General features: G+C 39.6%; 1 protein-coding gene and 1 pseudogene across 3 annotated transcripts in view; one reads left to right on the top strand and one right to left on the bottom strand.

The window, feature by feature from the left end:
• LOC141500548 (long-chain-fatty-acid--CoA ligase ACSBG2-like) overlaps positions 1 to 14,128 on the top strand; it is a 52,525-nt gene that overhangs the window by 6,504 nt on the left and 31,893 nt on the right. The gene's annotated exons all lie outside the window — the stretch shown is intronic.
• Positions 11,056 to 13,209, bottom strand: LOC141497271 (guanidinoacetate N-methyltransferase pseudogene; annotated as a pseudogene).

Genomic DNA, 14,128 nt, shown 5'->3' with positions numbered 1-14,128 from the left:
AGTAGTGGCAAAGAATTGGAATTTGAGGGGATGCCCATTAATTGGGGAATGGTTGAATGAGCCATGGCATATGAATGTGATGCAGTACTGTTGTTCTAGAAGAAATAATGAGTAGCTGGGCTTTAGAAAACCTGGAGACTTGAAAGAACTGATGCTGAGTGAAGTGAACAGAACCAAGAGAACACTGTACACATTAGCAATAACATTTAGATGAATCGACTATGACAGATGCAGAAACTCTCAACAGTTCAGTGATCAAAGGCATCTCTGAGGGACCTATTATGGAAAAATGACAAACATCTCCAGAAAAAAACAACAACAAAAAAACTGCAGTCTGAATGCAGAGCAAAACATGCATTCTTTTTTTTAAAATTTGTTTACTTTTAAATTTTTCTTTCATATCTTTTCTTTCTTTCTCATGTTTTTTACCCTTAATTCTAATTCCTCTTTCAAAACATAACTAATATGAAAATATGTTAAACCTGGCTGTACATGTACAGTTTTTCCAAATTGTGGCTTCCATGGGGGAAGGGAGGATGGCAGAAAAATGAGGAACTCATAAACTTGAAATGGATTAATGTTGAAAACTAACTTTGCATGTAATTGGAAAAATAAAATTAAAATAAAAAAACAAAGACAAAAGAAAGTTCCTGCTCTCAGGGAACTCACAGTCTAATGGTGACAATAGCAAAGTAACCAACTGTACAAATAAGATTTACAGAATAAATTGAAAATCAGCAACAGAGGGAAGGCATTTGTATTAAGGACAACTGGGAAAGCCTTCTTAAGAAGTTGAGTTTTAGGGGCAGCTAGGTGGTGTAGTGGATAAAGCACTGGCCTTGGAGTCAGGAGTACCTGGGTTCAAATCCAGTCTCAGACATTTAATAATTACCTAGCTGTGTGACCTTGGACAAGCCACTTAACCCCATTTGCCTTGCAAAAAATTAAAAAAACAAAGACAAAAAAAGAAGATGAGTTTTTGGTTTTGTTTTTATTTTTTATATTTAATATTTATTTATTCTCATTTTGTACAAATGGTTTTATACATTAATAAAATATTCTTATTTAAGAGTAAACAAAATACCCCCTCCCCCAAAAAAATATAGACTTGCTTGAGCGATAAAGTAAAGGGGAGAGAAAAAAATTAAAATAAAAAAATAATAGTAATAATTGTAGGTATGGCCAGGTGGAGCAATGGACAGAGCACCAGCCCTGGAGCCAGGAGCACCCGAGCCCATATCCAGCCCCGTACACCCAACAATCACCCAGCTGTGTGACATCCAAGCCACCCCAACCCCACTGCTCTGCAAAAACCAAAAAAAGAAGAAAAAAGACCCAAAATAAAATAAAATAGTAATAATAGTAGGGGTGGCTGGGTGGTGGACAGAGCATTGGCCCTTGATCCAGGAGCACCTGGATCCAAATCCGGCCTCAGACACCCAACAGTCACCCTGCTATGTGGCCCCAGGCAGGCCACCCAGCCCCATTTGCCCTGCACCCCCCCAAATAATAATAATAATAATAATAATAATAATAATAATAATAATAATAATAATAATAATAGTAAATGTGCTTCAGTCTTTGTTCCAACACCAACAACTCTGTCGCGGGTGGATCACATTCTTTATGATAAGTCCATCACAAAAGTTACTTCCATATTTTTTCCAACGTTGCCATTGCTGAATGCAACTCCCTCCTTTGTTATTTCTCCACTACCATGTACTATGTTTTCTCTCTCCTTTCACTCTGACTCTGCTGTAGGGTAGCTGAGTGTTGCAGCAGACAGATTCCTGGTCCTGGGGCCAATAGGCCCTGAGCCCCCATACCACCCCTTAGGCCCAGCATCCACCTGGCCCTATGGTCCCGGACATGCCATCCAATTCCAGCCCCTTGCAAGAAGTAAAAAAGAAAATGTGTTATATCTGACCACTCTCCCCCCATGGTCCACCCTCTCCTCTATCACTCACATCCCCCACTTCCCTCTGTCCCCCTTCTCTCCTTCTTACTCCAGATGCCTATACCCCATTGAGTATATATGCTGTTTCCTCTCTTAGCTACCTCTGATGAGAGCGAAAATTCCCTCATTCTCCCTTGCCTCCCCCCTTCCATATCATTGCAATAGCTCCTTGTAATAAAGAAAAATCTTATTATATGAAATATTTTGGCCTATTCCCCCCTCTCCTTTTTCTTTCTCCTATTACATTTCCCTTTTTTCTATTGACTCTATTTTTACACCACATTTTATCTTCAAATTCAGCTTTCTCCTGTGCTTCAACTATAAAAGCTCCTTCTACCTGCTCTATTAACTGAGAAGGTTCATATGAGTATTATTAGTGTCATTTTTCTATGCAGGAATACATGCAGTTCATCATCATTAAGTCCCTCATATTTTCTCCTTCTCCTCCAATCTCTATGCTTCACCTGAGTCCTGTATTTGAAGATCGAACCTTCTGTTCAGCTCTGGCTATTCCAACAGGAACATTTGAAATTCCCCTGTTTCATTGAAAGTCCATCTTTTTTCCTGGAAGAGGACATTCAGTTTTTCTGGGTAGTTGATTCTCGGTTACATTCTAAGCTCTTTTGCCTTCCAGGATATTATATTTCAAGCCCTATGAGCTTTTAATGTAGTTGCTGCTACGTCCTCTGTGATACTGATTGCAGCTCCATGATATTTGAATTGTGTCCTTCTGGCTGCTTGTAATATTTTCTCTTTGACTTGGGAGTTCTGGAACTTGGCTATAATATTCCTAGGGGTTGGTTTTTTGGGATCTCTTTCTTGGGGGGATTGGTGGATTCTCTCCATTTCTATTTTGCCCTCTGCTTCTAGGATATCAGGGCAATTTTCCTGTAGTAATTCTTTGAAAATGATGTCAAGGCTCTTTTCCTGTTTGTGACTTTCAGGTATTCCAATAATTTTAAAATTATCTTTCCCAAATCTGTTTTCTATATCAGTTGTTTTTTCAGTGAGATGTTTCACATTTTCTTCTAATTTTTCATTTTTTTGGTTTTGAAGTATTGATTCCTGATTTCTTGTAAATTCATCAATCTCCCTGAGTTCTATTCTTTGTCTGAAGGATTTGTTTTCCTGAGAGTTTTCTTATCTCTTTTCCCATCTGGCCAATTTTGCTTTTTAAAGCATTCTTCTCCTCAATAACTTTTGGAACTGTTTTATCCATCTGACCTAAGCTGGTTTTTAGCATGCTATTTTCTTCAGCATTTTTTTGGATTTCCTTGATTAAGCTGCTGACTTCATTTTCATGTTTTTCCTGCATCTCTCTCATTTCTTTCCCCAATTTTTCTTCTAACTCCCTCATTTGATTTTTGAAGTCTTTTTGGAGCTCTGTCACAGCCTGAGCCCAATTTCTGTTGGGGTTTTTTTTTGGAGTCTTTAGATGCAGGAGCTTGTGCTTCCTCATCTTCAGATTGAGTGTTTTGATCCTTCTTGGGCTCATGTGCAAGATGTTTCTCAATGATGTTCCTCTTTTTTCTCTGCTTGCTCATTTTCCCAGCCTAAGTCTGTTTTTGGGGTGCTTCCTGAGCTTTTGGGACACTCCCACAAGGATCTCAGTGTGTGAGGCTCTGTCCTCCCTCCTGGTCTGTGAATGACTATATGCGCCCCCTCTGCCATGGGGCTGAGGTGGGGGGGGCCCTGCTGTTCTATGGGGGTGTGCCTAGACTGCAATTAGGATCTGAATGTGGTCAGAGCCCCAGAGTCCTGTTCCTGGGGCAGAGGACAGAGCTCTGCAGTCTCTCTTCACTCTGCTCCCTAGGTTCAATGGGCTCATGCCCTGGAGGCTCCTACTTACCCGCTCCGCCTGCTTCTGTTTCCTGGATCTGGACTGTTTGCTGTGTGCCCTGAGGGCTGGGCTTCACATGTTTGCTCTGGCAGAGGTCCCCTGCTGTTTTGTACCTGGTGCTCCTGGGGCTTAGGTCAGGAAACTCCCCCTGCTGCTGGGAGCCATGGCTCCTAGCGCCCTGGGGCTGCCTCTGGGAAGCTAAAGTTCTTTCACTCTGGCAGGCCACAGCTCTGGCGGGGTGCCCCTCCGACCCCTGGGGAGCAGAGCCTTTCTGTTCTTTTCCAGGTTGCCTTGAGTAGGAGAACTGCTTCACTGGGTCCCTCTGTGGGTTCTGTCTCTTGAAAATTTAGAGTCCTTAGTTTAGAAGTTCTATGAGAGAGTGCCTAAGACACGACCCGCTCTTGTCACCATCTTGGCTCCGCCCCTCCAGAAAATGAGTTTTTATTACAACTTGAGGTAAACCAGGGAAGATGAAAGGTAGAGGGGGAAAGAGCATTCCAGACAATTAGTGAAGGTACCAGGAGTTAGAGGACAGAAGTTTGTTGGAAGATCAGCAAGGAGTTCAATGTTCTGAGTTACAGAATGTGTGTGTGTGGGGTGGGGGGGGATAAAGTGTAAACAGACTGGAAAGGTAGGAAGGGGCTAGGTAATGAAAGGTTTTAAAAGTCCAACAGAAGATTTTATAGTTAATACTGGAGATAATAAGGAGTCAATGGAGTTTAATGAATGATGGGGGAAAGGGAATGACAGATGTGGTCTAGAATGATCATTAACAGCTGAGTGGAATATGTACTAGAGAAATATGAGGCAACCCACACGCAATTGTAATAATTGAAGTGAGTGAGATGAGGTCCCATAATGAATGGTAGTAGTGTCAGAAAAAAAAAAAGATGGACATAGATGACTTGTTTTGAAGGTAGCATTGAAAGGACTTAGAACTGATTGAATATAGAGGGTGAGAGTGAGGAGTTGAGGATGACCCCCAAGATTTCAAGCCTGCAAGTCTTGGAAGATGGTAAGGCTTTCCAAAATAATAGGAAACTATTGAAGAAAAAAGGGCTTGGGGAGAAAGATAATGAATTCAATTTTGGACATGTGGAGTTTAAGACATCTACAGGACATTTAATTCAGAAGGGTCAGTAGTCAATTGGAGGTGGGAGTGTGAATGTTAGGAAAGAAGTTAGTCAATCTAAGAATCACTGGCATAAGGATGATAATTGAATACACAGGAATAGATGAACCTACTGAGTGAAAGAGTATAGAAGAAGAAGGGAAGGCCCAGGACTGAGCCCAGGAGATACCTAAAGTTAGTGGACTTGACCTGAATAAAGAACCAGAAAAGGGGACTGAATGACAGGGAGAGAACCAGGACAGAATGTCGTAAAAGCTAGCCTACCATCATTTGCAAATGGGACATTTACTTTATTTAAACTTCTGTATAAAATCATTCTCATCAGTACCTATGCCATTTCTTTCCTTCATTATCCATATTTATCAAAAATTAATTATTCAAATAATTCAAGATTAAGTTGTTTAAATTACATGTTTCATATTTTCTCACTGTTTTTTCTGCTTGCTTTTGACTAATACATTAATGGTCTGACTGTATTTTGTCAGCTGATTCAGGTTGACTGCCTACTTCAATAGCACATCTTTTCCAGTCTTATAAATATGTTCAGTCTCATCTTTTGTGTGTGTGATGCTGTTCATTGCTTGCCATGTCTAGGGCATGCCAGTTTTGTTCTCTAAGAAAGTATTTGTGAGATAAAGGCATGCATTTTAGGTGTAATCTCTTCATCTGGCTTCTTTCATTCCTTTTTCCTAATCCATGCTTTATGATATATTTCCCACCATCTTCACTTATTTTCCATCATTACATTAAAGCTATTGAGTATTGGAAAGTATGTCAATTTAATTTGCAGAGTTTTTTCAAATTCTTACTAGAATTTTTCTACTTCTTCCTGTGGGGGCAAAAGCTGCATTTTAGGTTGGTCTTTTTGCAAATATTTATTGTGAGGAATGTAATACAAGATGATTGATTGTCCTGTGAAGTGGTATTTCTTCTTTCTTTTCATTGAATGATAAATCCATCACCTCTTCTGACTCTTTCTGCTTTTCCATTGGAGTATCTGTGAGTCATAATCCTACTTGGTTCCAATTTCTCTTTTTCTTCTGGTTTTATTTATAGTAAGAATGTCAAGATCAATATGACTCATTCTTTTCCCATAGTACGTCAACTTGTTGGTCATTGAATAAGGATCTCACCATTCCAGTACCAACAGTCAAGTCAATATTTACAGATGATCTAAAATCTTTTTGATTCTTAGAATTCTCTTGTCCCCTCTTCCATCATTCTGACACCATCACTTCAAAAGCAGAAGGGAGCCTTCATGAAGGGGAAGCTATTATGTTATTTTGTTTCAATGGTTTGCCACAGTGAAAAAAAAATATTCAGCAAGTGACCAGGCTTCTAGGGATGAACCATTTTGTCCAATTAAAAAATAGATTCTTTATATCAGGACCATATTTCCTATTAAATTTTATGTTAAGATGTGATCAATTATTCTAACCCTTCTATATCTTTTTGGATGCTAACTCTATCATCAAACAATTTAGTAGTTCCTATGCTTTTCAAAAAACAATGTTAAGGCTGAGAGCCCTGGAGTATTCTTTCCATCTATAATACCTATTATTAATTAATAGCTGGTGTTAGTTCTTCAGTTAGTTTTAAAATCTATCTGGTTTTTTATATAACCTACTGCACACATTTTCATCTTTTATACAAGAAGAGCCTGAGATATTGTCTCATGCTTTGCTAAAATATATACTATTGATTGTATTCTCCTGATCTGTTCAGACTCATTATACATTACTTACCTTCTTACAATTCAAAGCACAGTCAAAGTAGCTTGGGAGAAGATGAAGAGAATTCTTTTTTTGGAAAGACAACAGTTAACTGTGACTTAAAAACCATGTTAATGAGAATTAACTGATATATATACATAAAGTATACAGAATATATTTGCCAACACTCAGAATTTCATATACCTCTTAGCATAACTGCAATAGTTTGAGGCACAATATTTTTACCGATCACCAGGTGGTGCTCCAAACTCAAACCACTTGAGGATGCATTGATCAAACATCCAACTATCTCCTTGGTTTACCTTAAGCTATTTTCTATCAAGCTTTTCTCCCACTTTTCATTTCCTTTCCCAATCAATTAGCAACTATTTATTAAGAGCCTTTTATGTGCCAGGCACAATGGCCAAAGATTTTGGTTTTACAGAAATGAAACAATTCCCTACCTTCAAGGAGTGAGATGAGGATAATAATAGAGCTTAATTCACAATTCGTTTAAGGATTAAATGAGATTCATAAAGCACTTTGTAAACTTTGAACAGATATTAAATGTTTATTATTATCATTAGTCTAAAGAGCAAGACAAATATATGTATAAAGGTCTTTACAAGATTGGGGGAAATATTTTGTGGTGTAGAGGTGGTAGTGAGGGTGATAATTAGGAAATTCTCTATGTAGAACTCTTTTTTTTCATTTATTTTTATTAAAGATATTATTTGAGTTTACAATTTTCCCCCCAATCTTACTTCCCTCCCCCACCCCACCCCCACTGAAAGCAATCTGTCAGTTTTTACTTTGTTTTCATGTTGTACATTGATCTAAATTGAGTGTGATGAGAGAGAAATCATATCCTTAAGGAAGAGACAAAAAGTCTAAGAAAAAACAAGATCTGACAATAAGATATCTGTTTTTTTTTTCTAAATTAAAGGGACTAGTCCTTGAACTTTGTTCAAACTCCACGGCTCTTTATCTGGATATAGATGGTATTCTCCTTTGCAGACAGCCCAAAATTGTTCCCGATTGTTGCACTGATGGAATGAGCGAGTCCTTCAAGGTTGAACAGCATCCCCATGTTGCTGTTAGGGTGTACAGTGTTTTTTCTGCTCATCTCACTCAGCATCAGTTCATGCAAATCCCTCCAGGTTTCCCTGAAATCCCGTCCCTCCTGGTTTCTAATAGAACAATAGTGTTCCCTGACATACATATACCACAGTTTGCTAAGCCATTCCCCAATTGAAGGACATTTACTTGATTTCCAATTCTTTGCCACTATAAACAGGGCTGCTATAAATATTTTCGTACAAGTGATGTTTTTACCCTTTTTCATCATCTCTTCAGGATATAGACCCAGTAGTGGTATTGCTGGGTCAAAGGGTGTGCACATTTTTGTTGGCCTTTGGGCATAGTTCCAAATTTCTCTGCAGAAAGTTGGATGAGGTCACAGCTCCATCAACAGTGTAATAGCCCAGATTTCCCACAACCCTTCCAACATTGATCATTATTCTTTCTGGTCATGTTGGCCAGTCTCAGAGGTGTGAGGTGGTACCTCAGAGAAGCTTTAATTTGCATTTTTCTAATAATGATTTTTCATATGGCTATGGATTGCTTTGATCTCCTCATCTGTAAATTGCCTTTGCATATCCTTTGACCATTTGTCAATTGGGGAATGGCTTTTTGTTTTAAAAATATGACTCAGTTCTCTGTATATTTTAGAAATGAGTCCTTTGTCAGAATCATTGGTTGTAAAGATTGTTTCCCAATTTACTTATATAGAACTCTTGAGCTGACTTTCAGAAAAAAAAAGACAAAACCATGGACTCTCAAGTAAGGAAGAACAACTTAATAAGCATGTGGGGGACAGTATTTGCAAAAGTCCAGAGAAAAGAGATGAAGTAGCATGCATGTGTGTGTATATGTATGTATGTATGTAAGGAACAGTATGGTGGCCACCCTGGCTTGAGCGCAGAGAACCTGAAGGAAAACTAAAATATAAAAAGGAAGCTAGAGAAGTATTTTGGAACTAGGCTGTGAAAAGCTTTAAATGCTAAGTGGAAGAGTCTGTATTTGCTCCTAGAGGTGATAAGGAACCACTGAAGTTCATTGAGTAGGGGAATGACATGGTTAGACCTATGGGGCCCTATGGGTGCTACACTATTTTAACATCAGTAAATTGGAGAAGTGACTTGAGGCAGGAAGGCTATGAAACTTCTCCAGGCAAGAGGTAATGAGAGTTAAATAGTGAAAGAAATTTTTGGGGTGGTCTCTTAGTTTAAACTTGCTCTTGGACATTCAGCAAGGAGATTCAGGGAATTTCTCTATCTTCCTCACATATCATGATAATTAAAAGCACATCACGTCAAGAATATCTGCTTGCCCTGGTGGATCTGAGACTAGACTAGGCCCCAAGTCTTTGACTGTCTCTTCTGCTTTGTGTTCCTTTCCCTTAGCACAGGTAGCTAAATAGCAATCCAAAGAAAAGGATAATTCCAGTCTTTTGGCCTCTGTTTGAGTTTGAGTAATCCCAAGTTGTGTGCTGTCTGCCTAGGAAGAGGTAGATGATTTCCACAAATGTTTCACAGAGAAGGATATTCTTGCCAGGATGCACCTTCAACCGAAAGGACTCAAGAACCATGAGACTTGGTCCCAGGTGCAATAAGATGGAGGACTTGGCATTTTCTCTAATCCTTATTACATTTCAAACCTTTCCAAAATACGAATTATGACAGTGTCACAGGTAAAGCAATTTCTGCTTTTTCCACAATGCAGTACACCAAGAACCCAAATAAGACAAAAACTCAATGAACTAGTAACAGGGAAGGCTAATACTTCCTAACCCCTACAGGGAAATAATTGACAGAATAAAAACAAATAAAACATGAATTCATGGTGACAGATCTCAATGAAGAAACAATATAGAGGAGAACTAATTGAGGATGTAAATACATGGAAGCGAAGGACAATCTGAAAGGAAAAAAAGCAAAGAGCAGTAACATTACAGAAAGTATAATCTCCAAGGAATTTGATACTGATATTAAGCCCAGAAATTTGAGGATTATAAATCACCCAGAAGAACACAATAAACAAATAAATAAAAATGTGAATACTCTAATACAAGAAATAATACAAAAAATGCTTAGAATGTTTGAACACAGAAAACAATACCAATTGAAAGAATCCAAAGGTAATCTCTAGGAAAAAAAAACAAAAATCAAAAAAATTTATGTTTGCATACTCCAAGATAGTGGTTCCATTGAGAAACAACAAATTTTACTAGTGTCAAGAAGAAAGACCTTCAAATGTGAAGGAAAAGAAATTTTGGATAAAACAAAACTATTTTGCACTCCTCAGAAAACACAGAAGGAAAATGTGTTCCAAAGCTCAAGATGCAGCCCTGTATGACAGACACTATAAATCTGAATCTATTATTTTTTTTAGGCTTTTGCAAGGCAATGAGGTTAAGTGGCTTGTCCAAGACCACACAGCTAGGTAATTATTACGTATCTGTGCTCAGATTTGAACTCAGGTACTCCTTACTCCAGGGCTGGTGTTGTATCCACTGCACCACCTAGCCACCCCCTTGAGTCTAACTATTATTGGAAAAATATGGACAGTCAGTTAAAAAAAGAAAAAAGATTTGTTCAGGCTTTGCCTAGAAAGAAAGCTAGCCCTGAAGAAATTATTTGCTTCTCAAGAACTCCAGACACTAGCTAAACCAGGTTAAACAAATATAGCAATCAAGAACAACAGATATCACAGGGACCATTAAGAAGTTTCTTTCTAAGTGAGGAAATGAGTGAAAGAGGTCAAATCAAAGTAATGGAGGAGAAATGAGTTTGAAATATGATCGACTAAACCTTACAACATCTTGCCTAAGAGTGCACCAGTGTTTTTTTGTGGGACTAAATTACAGAATGAGTGGAGGGTGAGAGACAAAAGCAGAATGAATTTAGAGGGAAATATGGGATGTATCCTAATCAAGTCAAAAACTAATTATGAAGGGAAAATAACTCCTGCAGTCTCCTGGAAAGAAGAGAGCTATGAGCAAGGAGAAAAGAGAGGAACGGAAAAAATGGAGAAAAGAGAAGGAAATCTTGTTTAAATTATGGGATAGATTACTATTGATGAATATTCCCACCATTCTCAAGAGACTATCCTTTCCCTGACTACAACTTTGGAAGGGGGCTGGTGTTCAGTGTTTCACTGTTCAGCCCCACTGCTCCCATTACATTCAATTTTTTTTGAGGTCAGAATTGCTTTATTATTTTAGCAGCAGGTTTTCTGCTACAACTGAGAAAATACAAGGCCTTCCCTTCCCCCATAGGACCTCTGCCACCCCAGTAGAGCACCTGGTCTGAAGAGCACCAAAATCTGAATAAAAGATGGAGGGGGGGCTTCACAGTGTATTAGTAAAAATCAAGACTTTCAAATGGATTTCCATAGGGAAACAGACTGAAAGAGAACAAATGGGACGGTGGAACTTGCTGGAGTCTAGAGTCCCTCAGCCTCTGGGACTCAAAACCCGAGTTCAGATCCCAACTCCAACTTTAGTGTCTAAGAACAAATCACTTCTCAGTTTTTTCACTTATAAAGGGAAAGGGACTGAACTTCTGACTTTAGCAATGAAAGGGGACACTCCAGTGAAGAAATTTCCTCTACTGATGCAGATCTGCAGCTTAATCCGAAGAAGATTCTTAGAGGAACCAGGCTCTGTGACTTGCCCACAGTCACACTGGTATGCACCAGAAGTGAGACAAGAACCTGGGTCTTCTCTAGTAGATCCAATGCCTCTCTACCATCTATAACATGGGGCTACTCTTTGCTCCACCCATCTCAAAGGAAAGGGGTTAACAAGAAAGTATTAAGCATTAAGTATCAGGCACTGTGCTACACCCTGAGGCTACAAAGAAAGATTAAAAACATTTTCCCTGATCCCAAGGGGTGCTATGGAGACCCCAGAAGCCACCCAATCTAATTCAGCTGTCATCTGAACAAGAATCCCATCCCCAACAAGTAGATGTTGATTCTTTAAAGCCCTCCAATGAGGGGGAACCTCATAATAGGCGCATTTGACCCCTAGACTCACTATTGGATTAGCAATAGTCTGTCTAAAATGGGGTATAAACCCCTCAAAGCTAGGCGGTCAAGCTCTAGACTTCTCTGGACTTCTCCAGCACCATTTTGAGCATTTGATAAGCCCCTACATAAAAGGGGAAGTCTATTTCCTTAAAGCAGTTCCTCGGAGAGGCTTTTGGTGAAGAACATTCCATATAGGTAGCCTAATTATTAACTTTCCTGTCAAGCAGGTACATGTACGTTTTCTACAAATGAAACAAATTAAGGCCCTGAGTGGCTTTCAAGGACTAAGATGATAGACAAATCAAAAGACAGAAAAATCCTAAACCTTAACGTCTAGCATTGGGCTCTGCCCAGAGTTTAATATGCTTTTGTTGGATTAAAACAGAAGCCTCTTTATTACCCTTGGGGCCTTGAGTTGGGGGACAGGTCTAGAGAGTCCCTCAATCCCCTGCTTACTCTCTGCCTCTCTTCTTGTGTCAAGTTCCCCTGTCAAGTACTGTTAATATGTTGTCTGGGATCTACTGAGCAAACCTAGCAGGCTAAAGTCCCTGGTGCCCCCAGTCCAGGGTCAGCCTAGTAGGAAGAGAAAACTGGCATCTTCAGTGTTTGATGACTGTTGGGGTGATCATCTTGGGGAAGGAGTAGTAGCGGCATTCCTCAGGGGGCACTAGACCCATCACAGTAGTGCTGATATTCTCTTTCTTGAAACCTGCCTCCACCAGGGCTGCAATCTGGGTCTCCTCAAACATCTTTTTGATAGCTATGTACTTGGTCTTCAGCAGTTCTCTCCAGGATTGCAGTAAGTGAGGACACCCCCAGGCTTCAACAGGCGGAAAGCATGAGCCTTGATGAAGTTTAATCGATGAGTATGCCAGGTCTCCTCAGAGAGCGGATAGGTGTCATATAGAATTCCATCAAAATGTCCATCAGGCAGATTGGGCACCACCTCTTCCCACAAGCCTTTCAAGGGGACAACCTTATGGGGCTGATGTTGGGCCCACTCCTGAAGCCGCTGGAAGATGCCATCATTGCACTCAATGATCCAATGCTCCTGGATGTTGGCTTCCTGCACTTTCCTGGCAAAAATGGCCATTCAAAAGCCGACCTCCAGGACCCTTCCCCCTTGGGAGGAGGTGGCGGCAGCGGCCATCGAGTGCATGTAGGGGGTCTCCCAGTGCTCCATCACCTGCTTGCTCAGGATCTGCAGGTGCGAGTTGGGCCCATCGTAGCTGGTGGGCGCATCGGCCCAGGAAAGCTGGCAGTCCTCTCCCACCTGGAAGATGGGCATCAGGGCAGCCTGGCTGGCCATGGTCCACTCTGCTACATTCAATTTTTAAAAGTTTTTCTGGAGTCTTTTGCTCCAGAACATGAACATTTCCTAAAAATATTATGTAACCCTTTCTTATCGCAAAGAAAAACTGTTAAGCAAAACCAACTGACAGGAACTGCATCTGAGAATGTATGCAACATTCTACATCCATGGTCCTACACCTTTCTACCAAAAGAAGGGAAATGTGTTTCATCTATCCTCTGCAACTTATATCAGGCATTGCCTTTAATCTGAGTTTGGCTGACTTTTTGGTGTGTTTTCATTTAAATTATTGTAGATATTGTCTGGTTCTGTATTCAGTTCCTACAAGTTTCCCCCCCCATTTCTCTGAACTCTTCATGTTTGTCTTAGTCCTTCATCATCTCTTGTAAAGAGGAAGGCAAACCTAGACTTTAAATATGATTTGCAGTCACTTGTTTGTAGCAGAAATAGAAAAATTGCTTCTGGTATTCTAGTCACCTATTTTTTTATAATTTCTGGAAGTGAAATCTCAGTCCTTGTTCCTCCTAGTGGTTTGCCTAGAGATATTTGTAGTCTCTTGAACTTATTATATCAGCGAAAACACTGTGCCAGTCTTGTGATGTTTCCTCCTTTGTTTCCTTCTGCCCAGGTGGTCTGGAAGCACACTTCCATAGTAATATTACTCCTGTTTTTCCCTTCCATTGACCCTTCCTCCATTATATAGATTTCACACACAAGTGTATCTTGTCCTGTGTATATGATGCTTTTTCCCACCAAACCTTTTCTTTATTCTTTGATCTTTTTGGATCCATGAATGGCTGAAAAAAATTGTTTAACAGTTGTTAACTGTGGAGCATAAAGAATGCAAATAGGAAAGCAAGCTTACATTCTAATAGGGAGAGATAACATATATAAGCTACTGGTGGCCAGGAAGAGGTAGTTTGGTTTAGAAAATTAAAAAGAAATTAAAAAATTAAAAAGAAAGTTAAATTAAAAAGAAAGTTACTCTACTTTGTTCTATTCCACTCTACTTCATATTCTTTTCTCTTCCCTTCCCTTCCAGCTCTCCTATCCTTTCCTTGCCTCACCCCTCCTCTTCTCT

Source organism: Macrotis lagotis, chromosome X, assembly GCF_037893015.1.
Source record: "Macrotis lagotis isolate mMagLag1 chromosome X, bilby.v1.9.chrom.fasta, whole genome shotgun sequence".
NCBI classification, from domain to species: Eukaryota; Metazoa; Chordata; class Mammalia; order Peramelemorphia; family Peramelidae; genus Macrotis; species Macrotis lagotis.
The sequence above is the reverse complement of the archived record's forward strand: the minus strand, read 5'-3'. Positions and strand labels throughout refer to the sequence as shown.